The following is a 13369-nucleotide window of genomic DNA, read 5'->3' as shown; positions in this document are numbered from 1 at the left end:
AACAGCAAACAGACAACCCACAGAGTGGAAGAAAATCTTCACAATGTATATATCCAATAAAGGACTAATATCCAGAAACTACAAGGAACTCAAACAAATCAGCAAGAAAAACAATCTCATCCAAAAGTAGGCTAAGGACATGAACAGACAATTCTCAAAAGAAGATATACAAAAGGTCAACAAACATGAAAAAATGCTCAACATCATTAATGATGAGGGAAATGCAAAACAAAATAACAATGTGATACCACCCTACTCCTGCAAGAATGGCCAAAAAAAAAAAAAAATCAAAAAAATAATAGATGTTGGCAGCAATGTGGTGAAAAGAGAATACACTTTTACACTGCTGGTGGGAATGTAAAATAGTACAACCACTATAAAAACACAGCATGGAGATCCCTTAAAGAATTAAAAGTAGGCCAGGTGCAGTGGCTCATGCCTATAATCCCAGCACTTTGGGAAGCCAAGGCGGGTGGATCACTTGAGGTCAGGAGTTTGAGACCAGCCTGACCAACATGGCGAAACCCCACCCATACTAAAAATACGAAAACTTAGCTGCGCATGGTGGCACGTGCCTGTAGCCCCAACTACTCAGGAGACTGAGGCACGAGAATCACTTGAACCCAGGAGGCAAAGTTTACAGTGAGCCCAAATCATGCCACTGCACTCCAGCCTAGGCAACAGGGTATCACCCAGTTGCCACTACTGAGTATCTACCTGGAGAAAAAGAAGTCATTTATACAAAAAAAGATACTCCCACAGGCATGTTTATAGCAGCACAATTCACAACTGCAAAAATATAGAACCAGCCCAACTGCCCATCAATCAATGAGTGGACAAAGAAATTGTGGTCAATATACACCATGGAATACTACTCAGCCATAAAAAGGAACAAAATAATGGCATTCACAGTGACCTGGATGGAACTGGAGACCATTATTCTAAGTGAAGTAACTCAGGAATGGAAAAACCAAACATCGTATGTTCTCACTCATAAGCAGGAGCTAAGCTATGAGGATTCAAAGACCTAAGAATGACACGATGAACTTTGGGGACTTGGGGGAAAGGGTGGGAGGTGGGTGAGTGATAACAAATGGGATATAGTGTATACTGCTCGGGCGACAGGTGCAACAAAATCTCAGAAATCACCACTAAAGAACTTACTCAGCCAGGCGCAGTGGCTCACGCCTGTTAATCCCAGTACTTTGGGAGGCCGAGGCAAGCCAATCACTTGAGGTCAGGAGTTCAAGACCAGCCTGGTCAACACGGCAAAACCCCGTCTCTACTAAAAATACAAAAATGGCCGGGCACAGTGGCTCACACCTGTAATCCCAGCACTTTGGGAGGCTGAGGCATACAGATCACCTGAGGTCAGGAGTTCAAGACTAGCCTGGCCAACATGGCAAAACCCTGTCTTTACTAAAAGTACAAAAATTAGGCGGGCATGGTGGGTGCTTGTAATCCCAGCTACTCAGGAGGCTGAGGCAGGAGAATTGCTTGAACCTGAGAGGCGGAGGTTGCAGTGAGCAGAGCCAAGATTGTACCTCTGTACTCCAGCCTGGGCGACAAAAGCAAGACTCTGTCTCAGGAAAAAACAAAAATTAGCCGGGTGTGGTGGCACATGCCTGTAATCTCAGCTATTTGGGAGGCTGAGGCAGAATCACTTGAACCCGGGAGGCGGAGGTTGCAGTGAGCAGAGATCACACCACTGAACTCCAGCCTTGATGACAGAGTGAGATTCCATCTCAAAAATAAAAATTAAAAATAAAAAAAACTTACTTATGCAACCAAGCATCACTTGTTCCCCAAAAACCTATGAAAATAAAATATAAAACAAAATGTGAGTTATTGTATGACACACTAGTTTATGTGTATCAGCTTAGCCTGACCAGTAAGTACTCTGACAACTTTTATACATATAACATTTATACATATAAATGACAGCTGACCGTAAGAATAAAACAATACACGTAAAGAACTAAGCACATTATTGGCATTTACATAGCAATCAGACAACGCTGTACCTTTTATATGGAAAATTATTTAATATTCTTTTTATTCTCTATCTCAATGAAGACAGTTCAAAAGCATATGCTAACAGTATACGCTAACGTGGTAAGAAAGTTGCTGTGGTTCAGCAGGGTGTGGTTCAGAATAGGCCAGCTTATGATGTTATTCATTGGACTGAGTTAGAAGGGACTAATTATAGAGGAAAACTGTGGTGAAGAAAGAAAACAGGGAATAAAGACTTTCCTTTAAACTAGAAGTCCAGTTAAAGAAATAAAAAAGTACCTAAAGATTTTTAATGCAGTGTTCTGTGCAGTATTCTGCAGTGTTAATAAAATTTACTTTTCAAAAAATATGTTGTTTTTGCTTTTTTATCAAATCCCCAAGACTATTTTCTTTATTAAAAAAAAAAAAAGTGTCCTTTCTCTTTATGCGTGCTTTATCATAAGTCTCTACTGATAAATGTTAGTAAGAAAGATCATACATTGTCGGCCAGGCGTGGTGGCTCATGCCTGTAATCCCAGCACTTTGGTAAGTCAAGGCAGATGGATTGCTTGAGGTCAGGAGTTTAAGACCAGCCTGGCCAACATGGTGAAACCCCATCTCTACTAAAAAAAAAAAAAAAATACAGGCCGGGCGTGGTGGCTCATGCCTGCAATCTCAACACTTTGGGAGGCCAAGGCAGGCGTCTCACAAGGTCAGGAGTTTGAGACCAGGCTGGACAACATGGTGAAACTCGGTCTCTACTAAAAATACAAAACAAAAAATTAGCCGGGCGTGGTGGCACGCGCCTGTAATCCCAGCTACTCAGGAGGCCGAGGCAGGAGAATCGCTTGAACCTGGAAGTCAGAGGTTGCAGTGAGCCAAGACTGAGCCACTGCACTCCACCCTGGGTGACAGAGTGAGATTCTGTCCAAAAAAAAGAAAAGATCATACATTGTCATCCAGTAGCAAGAAAAGTAGAAGTGGGCCGGGCACGGTGGCTCACGCCTGTAATTCCAGCACTTTGGGAGGCCGAGGCAGGTGGATCATGAGGTCAGGAGATCAAGACCATCCTGGCAAACACGGTGAAACCCCGTCTCTACTAAAAATACAAAAAAAAAAAAATTAGCCGGGCGTGGTGGTGGGCACCTGTAGTCCCAGCTTCTTGGAAGGCTGAGGAAGGAGAATGGCATGAACCCGGGAGGCGGCAGAGCCTGCAGTGAGCAGAGATCGCGCCACTGCACTCTAGCCTGGGTGACAGAGCAAGACTCCGTCTCAAAAAAAAAAAAAAGAAAAAGAAAAGTAGAACTGAATCAAGCAAATGTATTATGCATTTAAAAAGTAAAAAAGAAAAAAAAATTGAACTTTAATGTTGAAAAAATAACTCAAATCAAAGGTCTCATAGTACATACAGAAAACACTGTAATATCAAAGGCAAGATCTATTTGAGAAAACATTACTGATTTGCGTATGGCTATAAATATCATTGGGGAGAGTTACTAAACATTTTGAATTTTAGATAAATAACTATGGGGAACTTGTGTTCATGATCTAATATTTCTTCATTCTTTAGTGCTTACAATTAGAGTGTTCCACAAATAAATATAGTCACTACCATACAAATGTTTAATCACATATATAAACATATATGTAACTTATTTTGATATGTAAACATTTAGATATGTAAACTTTGCAAACTATGTATTTAGAAGTAAATTTGCTTTTTAAAAGCCCCCAAATATTCTTTTTACAAACCCATTTCCTCTTCTTCCTAGGCACATAACTAGACTTTATTTCCCAATCTTCCCTGGGGTTACATGTGGACATATGATCAAGTTCTAGGCAAATGGTATGTGGGGCAGAGATTATGTACATTCTCTCCAGGCTGAGCCAAAAAAAAAAACCTCTAAAAGCATCTGCCTTCCCTAGTCTGCTATAAGAATGGAGACAACCTGGGGAAAAGCTCGAAGGCCCTAAGGGACACAGAGCCACTAGAGGGAAGGAGTCTTGGTCCCAAAGGACCACACACAGAAGAGTGTCTACCATCACCCCACCTCTATCCACCTAAATTGGACTGTGATATAAATGAGAAATAAACTTTACTTGTATAGAGCTGCTGATATTTAGAGGGTGTTTAGGTATAGTAGTTGGGCTACCCTGACTAATGCACTATTATAAAAATTTTCCAAACCCTCTAAGGAATCCTGTCAGGAAATTCCTCTTATATTCAATCCATCAATAAGCACTATAGGTCTGCCTTTAAAATACATCCTGAACTTATTTTCTTATCATTCCCATCTCTATCACCTGCTTCAAGCCCTATTATTCTCTTACCTGAATTAGTGAAAAAGCATGGTATCCTCCCTTCTATCACTGCTCTACTATAGTCTATTTTTCCACACAGCAGGCAGAGTCACCCTTTTTAAAGGAAATCAAACCATGCCACTCTACTTCAATGGCTCTCAACACAAATAAAACTGAAAGTTCTTACTGTGGTCTAAAAGGGCCTACATTATTTCACCCCCTCAAATTTCATCTTTCTCTCACTCCACTGAAGCCTCAGTGGTCTTTTTTTTCCTGTTTTTAAGTTTATTCCTAATTCAGAATCTTTCCACTTCCTTCCTGGTCCCTGTACTTGAACCTTCTTTCATAACACTGAGGTCTCTGTTCAAATTTCAAATCCTCAGCAAAGGTTTTCCTTAGGATACTATCTAAAATAATCCTCTCTTCCCCATCTTCCATCATTCTATTCCCTTATCCTGATTTATTTTTATGAAAGAATTTGATTTATTATCTAAAATTATATTTTATTTTTTGTTTGTTTGTTTACTGTCTTATTTCTCCATTAAAAGGTAAGTGGCTTCATCCTTCCCATCGTGGGTATCCACAGCTCAAAAATTTATTTGTTGAAGAAATAAATTCACATATGCATTAATCTATTTTAGCAATCTTTTTTCTTGCTTAGTCATTTTATTAAAATTCACTACATAGCTTTTTCCCCTTTTTCCTTTCTCATCTATTTTCATGCATAATATATATACACGGCTTTATTTGACTTTCTTTAAGAGCTCTTTTCAACATTAATTTGGCAATGGCTAACTTTAAAAAATGAGCAAGTAATCAAAGTCCTTTCCTAAGGAAGTAATCAATCAATGATGCTGATTCAATAAGCATGCCTACCAAAAAGGATGGAAGAAGAGTGGCCATTTCATGCAGCTATCTTTAACCTCAAGAATACTGCTAAATGATAGTTTCCATAACCCTAGTAATGGAGCAAGAAATAAGAAAATAAGGCTGGGTGCGGTGGCTCACGTCTGTAATCCCAGCACTTTTGGAGGCCAAGGCAGGTTGATGAACTGAGTTCAGGAGTTCAAGACCAGCCTGGCCAAATATGGCGAAACTCTGTCTCTACTAAAAATACAAAAATTTGTGGGTGTAGTGACGGGCACCTGTATCCCCAGCTACTCTGGAGGCTGAGACAGAAGAATCGCTTGAACCTGGGAGGCAGAGGTTGCAGTGAGCTGAGGTCACACCACTGCACTCCAGCCTAGGCGACAGAGCGAAAACTCTCTCAAACAAACAAAAAAAGAAAATGAAAAAAAAATTAAACCATGAAGAATGGATATGTAGTTATATTCACGTATTAATATCCACATAATACAATATTACTCAACAACAAAAAAGAATGAACTACTGACATCACAACAGCTAAAACACTACGTTAAACAAAAGAAGTCAGAAACAAAAAGCACGTAGGTATGATTACCCCATGAACAGACAAAACTAATCCACAATGACAGAAATTAAAATGTATAGGTGGAGGGAAGAGGGAAGAGGCAAGATGGCCGAATAGAACCCTCCAGCAATCACCCCCAACTCCCAACAGAACACCAAACTGCACAACTATTCACACAAGAAAGCACCTTCATAAGAACCAAAAATCAGGTAAGTGATCACAGAATCTGGTTTTAACATCTTATCAAGGAAAGAGCCACTGGTGAGGGTAGGAAAGACAGTCTTGAACTGCCAACACCATCCCTGTCCTATCCTCTGGCGGCAGCCATGTTGTCCAGAGAGAATCTGTGTACTTGTGGGAGAGATAGCACAGCGATTGTGGGACTTTGCACTGAAACTCAGTGCTGTCCCATCACAGTGGAAAGCAACACAGGGCAGAATTCAGTCAGTACCTATGGAGGGAGCATTTAGACTAGCGCTAATCAGAGGGGAATTGTCCATCCCAGTGGTTGGAACCTGAGTTCTGGCTAGTCCTACCATGGCAAGCTAAAGTACTCTGGAGTCATAAATAAACTTAGAAGGCAGTCTACGCCACTAGGACTTCAATTCCTGGGCAAGTCTTGGTGTTGCGCGCACCACCAAGTGGACTTGAGGTGCACATGACCCAGTGAGACACCAGCTAGGGCGGCCCAAAGAGTGCTTGCATTACCCCTCTCCCAGCACCACGCAGCACAGCTTGCAGCTCCAGGAGAACCTCCTTCTGCTTAAGGAGAGGAAAGAGTCACACTGTCTTACAACTTGGATATCAGCTCAGCCACAATACAGTAAAGCACCAAGCAGAGTCCTGATGCCCCCATCCAGGCTCTACATCCCAGACGACATTCCTAGACACACCCTGAACCAGAAAGGAACCAGCTGCCATGAAAGGAAAGATCCAGTCCCGGCAGGATTTATCAACTGCTGCCTAAAAGGTCCTTGGACCTTGAATAAACTTCAGTAGCCAGCAGTGGCCAGGCAGTGCTTGCCATGGGCCTTGGGCGAGACCTAGTACCATACTAGCTTCAGATGTAACCCAGTGCATTCCCAGCTGTGGTGGCCACCTTGAGAGACTCCTTATGCCTGAGAAAAGGAGACAGAAGAGCAAAAAGGACTTTATCTTGCAACTTGGGTATCAACTCAGCTACAGTAAAATAAAGCACCAAGCAGACCCCGAAAGTCCCTGATTTCCGGCCTTAGCTCATGGACAGCATCTCCAGATCCACCCTGGGCCAGAAGGGAAACCACTGCTCTGAAGAGAGACCCAAGTCTGGCAGGATTCACCACAAGCTGGCTAAAGAGCCTTCAGGCCTTGAAAAAACATCAGTGGTAACCAGGCAGTACTCACCACGGGCCTGCGGAGGTGGTAGCCACAGGAAGAGACTCCTTCTGCCTAAGGAAAGAAGAGGAAAGAGTAAAAAGGACTCTGTCCTACAACTTAGGCACCAGCTCAGCCATAGAAAAATAAAGCACCAAGGAGATTCCTAAAGTTCCCAACTCTAGGCCCTAGCTCCCAGCCAGCATTTCCAGACTCACCCTGGGCCAGAAGGGAACCTACCTCCCTGAAGAGAAGCACAGGAGCCTGTCTGGATTCACTACCCACTGACTAAAGCACCCTAGGGCACTCAGTAAACATCAATAGTAGCCAGGCAATAGTCACCACAGGCCTTGGGCAAGACTCCATATTGTGCAGACTTCAGGTCTGACCCAGCACAGTCCAAGAGGTGGTGGTCATGGCAATGCTTGGGTCATCCGTCCCCCAATTCCAGGCAGCTCAGCAAGGAGATACAGACTCCACCAGTTTGAGGAAAAGTAAGGGAAGAGAACAAGAGACTCTGCCTGGTAATCCAGAGAATTCTACCAGAACTAACCCAGATCACAAAGGCGGGTACCTCTATGAGCCTGTAAAAGCCACAGCGTTACTGGGGCTTGGGGTGTACCCTAATGAAGAGACAGCTACAATAACCAAAGACAGATCATAATACTCAATTCACTTTGAATACTTGGAAAACCTTCTAAAGAAGGACAGGTACAAAAAAAGTCCAGACTGCAAAGATTACAACAAATACCTAACTCTTCAATGCCCAGACACCAACGAACACCCACAAGCATCAAGACCACCCAGGAAAACATGAACTCACCAAACATACTAAATAAGGCAGCAGTGAGCAAACCTAGACAGAGATAGGTGACCTTTTAGAGAATTCCAGATAGTTGTTTTCAGGAAACTCAACAAAACTCAAGATAACACAGAAGAAATTCAGAATCCTATCAGATAAACTTAACAAAGACTAAAATGATTTTTAGAAATAAAGCAGAAGTTTGGGAGCTAAAAAATTCAACTGACAATCTGAAGAATGCATCAGAGTCTCTCAACAGCTGAATTAGTCAAGCAGGAGAAACAATTAATGAGCTTGAAGATAGGCTACTTGAAAATATACAGAGAAAGACAAAAGAAAAAAGAAAAACATAAGAATAAAGCATGCCTACAAGATCTAGAAAATAGCCTCAAAAGGGCAAATCTAAGAGTTATTGAGGCTGGGTGCTCGATCACACCTGCAATCCCAGCACTTTGGGAGGCCAAGGTGGAAGGATCACTTGGGCCCAGGAGTTCAAGACAGCCAGGGCAACATAAAGAGATTCCATCTCTACAAGATAAATATTTTTTAATGAACTAGATGTGGTGGCACAAGCTTGTGGTCCCACCTAAGGAGGCTGAGATGGGAGGATCACTTGAACCCAAGAGGTCAAGGCTGTGATGAGCCGTGATCATCACTGCACTCCAGCCTGGATGACAGAGCGAGATCCCATCTATAGAGCTATAGTAACCAAAACAGCATAAAAACAGAAGAATGAAACAGAATGGAGAACCCAGAAATGAATCCATACATCTATAGTGAATTCATTTTTGACAAAGGTACTGAGAACACACACTGGGGAAAAGACAGTCTTTTCAATAAACGGTGCTTGGGAAACTGGATATCCATATGCAGAAGGGAGAAACTAGATCCCTATCTCTCACCATATACAAAAATCAATATTAAAATGGATTAAAGATCTAAATCTAGGACCTGAAACTATCAAACCACTAAAAGGAAACACTGGAGATCTCTCTAGGACATTAGTCTGGGCAAAGATTTGTTGAGTAATACCCCAAAAGCACAGGAAACCAAAGCAAAAACGGACAAATAAGATTGCATCAAGTCAAAAAGCTTCTGCATAGCAAAGGCAACAATCAGTAAAGTGAACAAACAACCCACAGAATGGGAGAAAATATTTGCAAATTGTCTATTTGACAAGGGATTAATAACAAGAATATATAAGGAGTTCAAACAACTCAACAGGAAAAAAATCTAAAAATCTGATTTTAAAATGGACAAAAGACTGGAATAGACATTTCTCAAAAGAAGACGTACAAAATGGCAAGCAGGTATATGAAAAGGTGCTCAACATCACTGTACCTTAGAGAAATGCAAATCAAAACTACAATGACATATTATCTTACCACAGTTAAAATAGCTTTTATCCAAAAGGCAGACAACAAATGCTGGCAAGGATGTAGAGAAAAGGGAACACCTATACACTGTTGGTGAGAATGTAAATTAATACAGCCACTATAAAGAACAGTTTGAAGGTTCCTCAAAAAACTAAAAACAGTACTACTATATGATCAAGCAAATTAACTGGTAGGTATATACTCAAAAGAATGGAAATCAGCATATCAAAGCGGAATCTGCACTCCTGTGTTTCTTGCAGCACTATTCACAATCACCAAGATTTGGAATCAACCTAACTGTCCATCAACAGACAAATGGATAAAGAAAATGTGATGCATATAACACAATGAAGTAGTATTCAGCCATAAAAAAAGAATGAGATTCCATCATTGGCAACAACATGGATGGAACTGCAGGATATTATGTTAAGCAAAATAAGCCAGGCACAAAAAGACAAACTTTGTATTATCTCATTCATTTGTGGGAGCTAAAAATTAAAATAATTTTAACTCATGAAAATAAAGAGTAGAGTGATGGTTATCAGAGGCTGGGAAGAATAGTAAAGGGGCAGAGGAGAGTGGGGATGGTTAATGGGTACAAAAATATAGTTAGAATGAATAAGACGTAGTATTTGACAGCACAACAAGGTGACTACAGTCAACAGTAATTTATTTTACATTTAAAAATAACTAAAAGAAGTATAATTGAAATGTTTAAAACAAAGAAATGATAAATGCTTGGGGTAGATACCCCATTTGCCCTAATGTGATTATTATACACTGTATGCTTGTATCAAAATATCTCAAGTACCCCATAAATATATACAACTACTACGTACCCATAAAAACTAAAAAATTTTAAAAAGCATAGATGGGGCAGAGAAGAAGGAACTGACTGAAACAAGAGGGAACTCTCTGGAGTTAATGGAAATGTTATGCTTATTTTTGGTGGTGATTATACCAGTGTATACCATTTTCAAAACTCATACTGAACACTTACGATCTGTGCGCTTTATTGTATGTTAATTGTTTCTCAGTTAAAATGAATTTTAAAAAGATACCGCCACACATCTAAGAAAGCAAAATATACCTAAGTAAGGTCGCAAGAAGACCTAAATACATGGAAAAATACACTATATCCAATAAATTGACTTCAGTATGATTAAGAAGCAAACTCTCCCTCAAAATGATATACAGATTCAGTACAATTCCAAACAAAATTCTAGAAGGTTCTGAACAAATTAACAAGCTGATTCTCAATGTGTATTTGAAATCTAATGGACCTAGAATAGCCAAGACAATCTTAAAGAATAACAAAGTTGAAGGACTTATACTACCAAATAGCAAGACTTAGTATGAGGCCACAAAAAGTATAGTACTTGGTACAAGCAGAGACATAAGAGAATCCAGAAATGGGCTCCTATACAATGATGTTCTAACTTAAAACAAAGACGCCACTGCAGTTCAGTATGGGGAAAGGAAGCCTTCTATGTCAACGGTGCTGAACCAACTGGATTGTCTAGAAAAATTAATTCATGGACAAAAATTACTTTATGATGGGTCATAGACCATGAAAGGTAATAAAATTAATATTTCCAGAAGAGACCCAATAAGAAGATTTACATGAGCCAGGCACGGTGGCTCACACCTGTAATCCCAGCACTTTGGGAGGCCAAGGCAGCTGGAACACCTGATGTCGGGCATTCACCAGCCTGACTAACATGGAGAAACCCTGCCTCTACTAAAACTACAAAATAAGCCGGGCGTGGTGGTGCATGCCTGTAATCCCAGCTACTCAGGAGGCTGAGGCAGGAGAATGGCTTGAACCCGGGAGGCAGAGGTTGTAGTGAGCTGAGATCATGCCACTGCACTCCACCCTGGGCAACAATAGTGAAACTCCATCTCAAAAATAAATAAATAAATAAATAATATTTACATGAACCTAGAGTGGGATCTCGAAGAGGGGAAAAAAAAAAACCACACATATACACTAGGTACTAACCATAAAAAATAATAAATTTGACTTTATTAAAATTAAGAACTTCCATTCAATAAAAATCACTGAGAGTAAAAAGGCACAAAAGATACCTGTAATACACATATCAAACCAAAGACTTACATCCAGATTTTTGTAAAAACAGCTAAAAATAAGAAAACTGCCCAATCTTTTTAATGAGCAAAAGACTTAAACAGATTATTATGAGGATATATAAAAGGCCAAAATGGATATGAAAAATAAACTCAACATCTGTGGTAGATCATTGTTCAAAAATATTCACTTCTTATCCTTATGTGCATTGAAGACATATACTTCTGCAACCATGAATTTGGGCTACACTACAACTTAGTTGAAGGAGTAGGTCAGCAGACATAAACTGGTCTTGAAATATGCTTGAACAACCAAATATGCCTTCTTGCACTTGTGTTACCACCATGAAAAGAACATGCCCCATCTGGCCTACTGGTGCACATAAGAAGATGAGATACACAAAGCAGAGCTGTCCCAGCTGACCCACAAATCCATAATCAAGAATCAAATACTTGTGTACCACTGGAGATTTTCAGGTTATAATAGTTGACTAATACAGGCCGAGTGTGGTGGCTCACGCCTGTAATCCCAGCACTTTGGGAGGCCGAAGCAGGGGGATCACGAGGTCAAGAGATCGAGATCATCCTGGCCAACATGGTGAAACCCCACCTCTACTTAAACTACAAAAATTAGTTAGGTGTGGTGCTGCGTGCCTCTAGTCCTAGTTACTCAGGAGTCTGAGGCAGGAAAATCGCTTGAACCCAGGAGGCGGAGGCTGCAGTGAGCTGAGATCACACCACTGCACTCCAGCCTGGCGACAGAGTGAGACTTGGTCTCAAAAAAAAAAAAAGAAGAAAGAAAAAAGCCAGATAAAAAAGTACATACTAAATTATTCCATTTATATGAAGTTCACAGACAACATAAATCTATGCATATAGACACCAGAAGCATGGTTTCCTTAGAGGAGAGGAAGTTATATAGGCAGGGCACAAAAGGAAGGCCTTACAAAGTTTTATAAACATTCTGTATCTTAATCTGGATGGTGGACAACCGGTATATACATATGTAAGAAATTTTTAACTGTAAATACTGAAGACTTATGCACTTTACTTTATGTTACATGAGAATTGCCTGAACCCGGGAGGCAGAGGTTGCAGTGAGCTGGATTGCGCCGTTGCTCTCCAGCCTGGGCAACAAACAGTGAAACTCCGTCTCAAAAAAAGGAAAAAGAAATTAGTTATTTGTGGTAAAAAGGAATTTGAGGGGAAAAAAAGAAATAAAAGAGACTGGTTATCTGAAGTTAAACTGGTATTCCATTTAATAAATGTATTATACTGCAATCATTACTATACATTATATGTTACAGTATATAATCATATATTAATATATCATATATAGGTAATTAGTAATATATATTATATAATTATGCAATATAATCTTATGATATAATCTATTAACTATTCATTAAATAAATTTATATATTTAATTTAATATAATTATTAAATATATTGATATTAATACTATATAAATTAAGATTGTCTCAAAATTACATTTTACCATAATCACTAAATACCTGAGAAAAGTACAAATATTAGCATCTGATTTAAATATTATTCCCAATATTAATTAATTAATTTTATTTTATTTTTGAGACAGAGTCTCACTCTGTTGCCCAGGCTGGAGTGCAGTGGCGTGGTATCGGCTCACTGTAACCTCCACCTCCCGGGTTCAAGTGATTCTCCTGCCTCAGCCTCCCAAGCAGCTGGGATTACAGGCGCCTGCCAACACCTGGCTAATTTTCTGTATTTTTAGTAGAAACGGGGTTTCACCATGTTGACCAGGCTGGTCTCAAATTCCTGACCTCATGATCCGCCCACCTTGGCCTCCCAAAGCTCTGCGATTACAGGTGTGAGCCACCACGCCCAGCCCCCGATATTTATTTTTAAAATATTACACTATTTTAACCGTTTCAAAATAAACTAACCTTTTGCCCTTCTGCTGGGACGCCACATGGAGACTAGACTATAGCCAAAACATGAATCTTAAATAACTTAAAATCCCTCGCTCCACAAGACATATTTCTA

At 40.1% G+C, this 13369-nt stretch overlaps 1 protein-coding gene across 14 annotated transcripts in view; it reads right to left on the bottom strand.

Annotated features, from left to right (window-relative positions):
• MYO9A (myosin IXA) overlaps positions 1–13369 on the bottom strand; it is a 321205-nt gene that overhangs the window by 257476 nt on the left and 50360 nt on the right. Inside the window, exon 1 of one of the 14 annotated variants that reach the window (XM_033189507.1) lies at positions 7109–7148. The exons of the other annotated variants lie outside the window; for them this stretch is intronic. The gene's annotated coding sequence lies outside the window, so the exon portion shown is untranslated. Of the gene's footprint in view, positions 1–7108; positions 7149–13369 lie in introns of those variants that run through there. 14 annotated transcript variants of the gene reach the window in all.

Source organism: Trachypithecus francoisi, unplaced genomic scaffold (assembly GCF_009764315.1).
Source record: "Trachypithecus francoisi isolate TF-2019V2 unplaced genomic scaffold, Tfra_2.0 Lachesis_group3, whole genome shotgun sequence".
NCBI classification, from domain to species: domain Eukaryota; kingdom Metazoa; phylum Chordata; class Mammalia; order Primates; family Cercopithecidae; genus Trachypithecus; species Trachypithecus francoisi.
The sequence above is the reverse complement of the archived record's forward strand: the minus strand, read 5'-3'. Positions and strand labels throughout refer to the sequence as shown.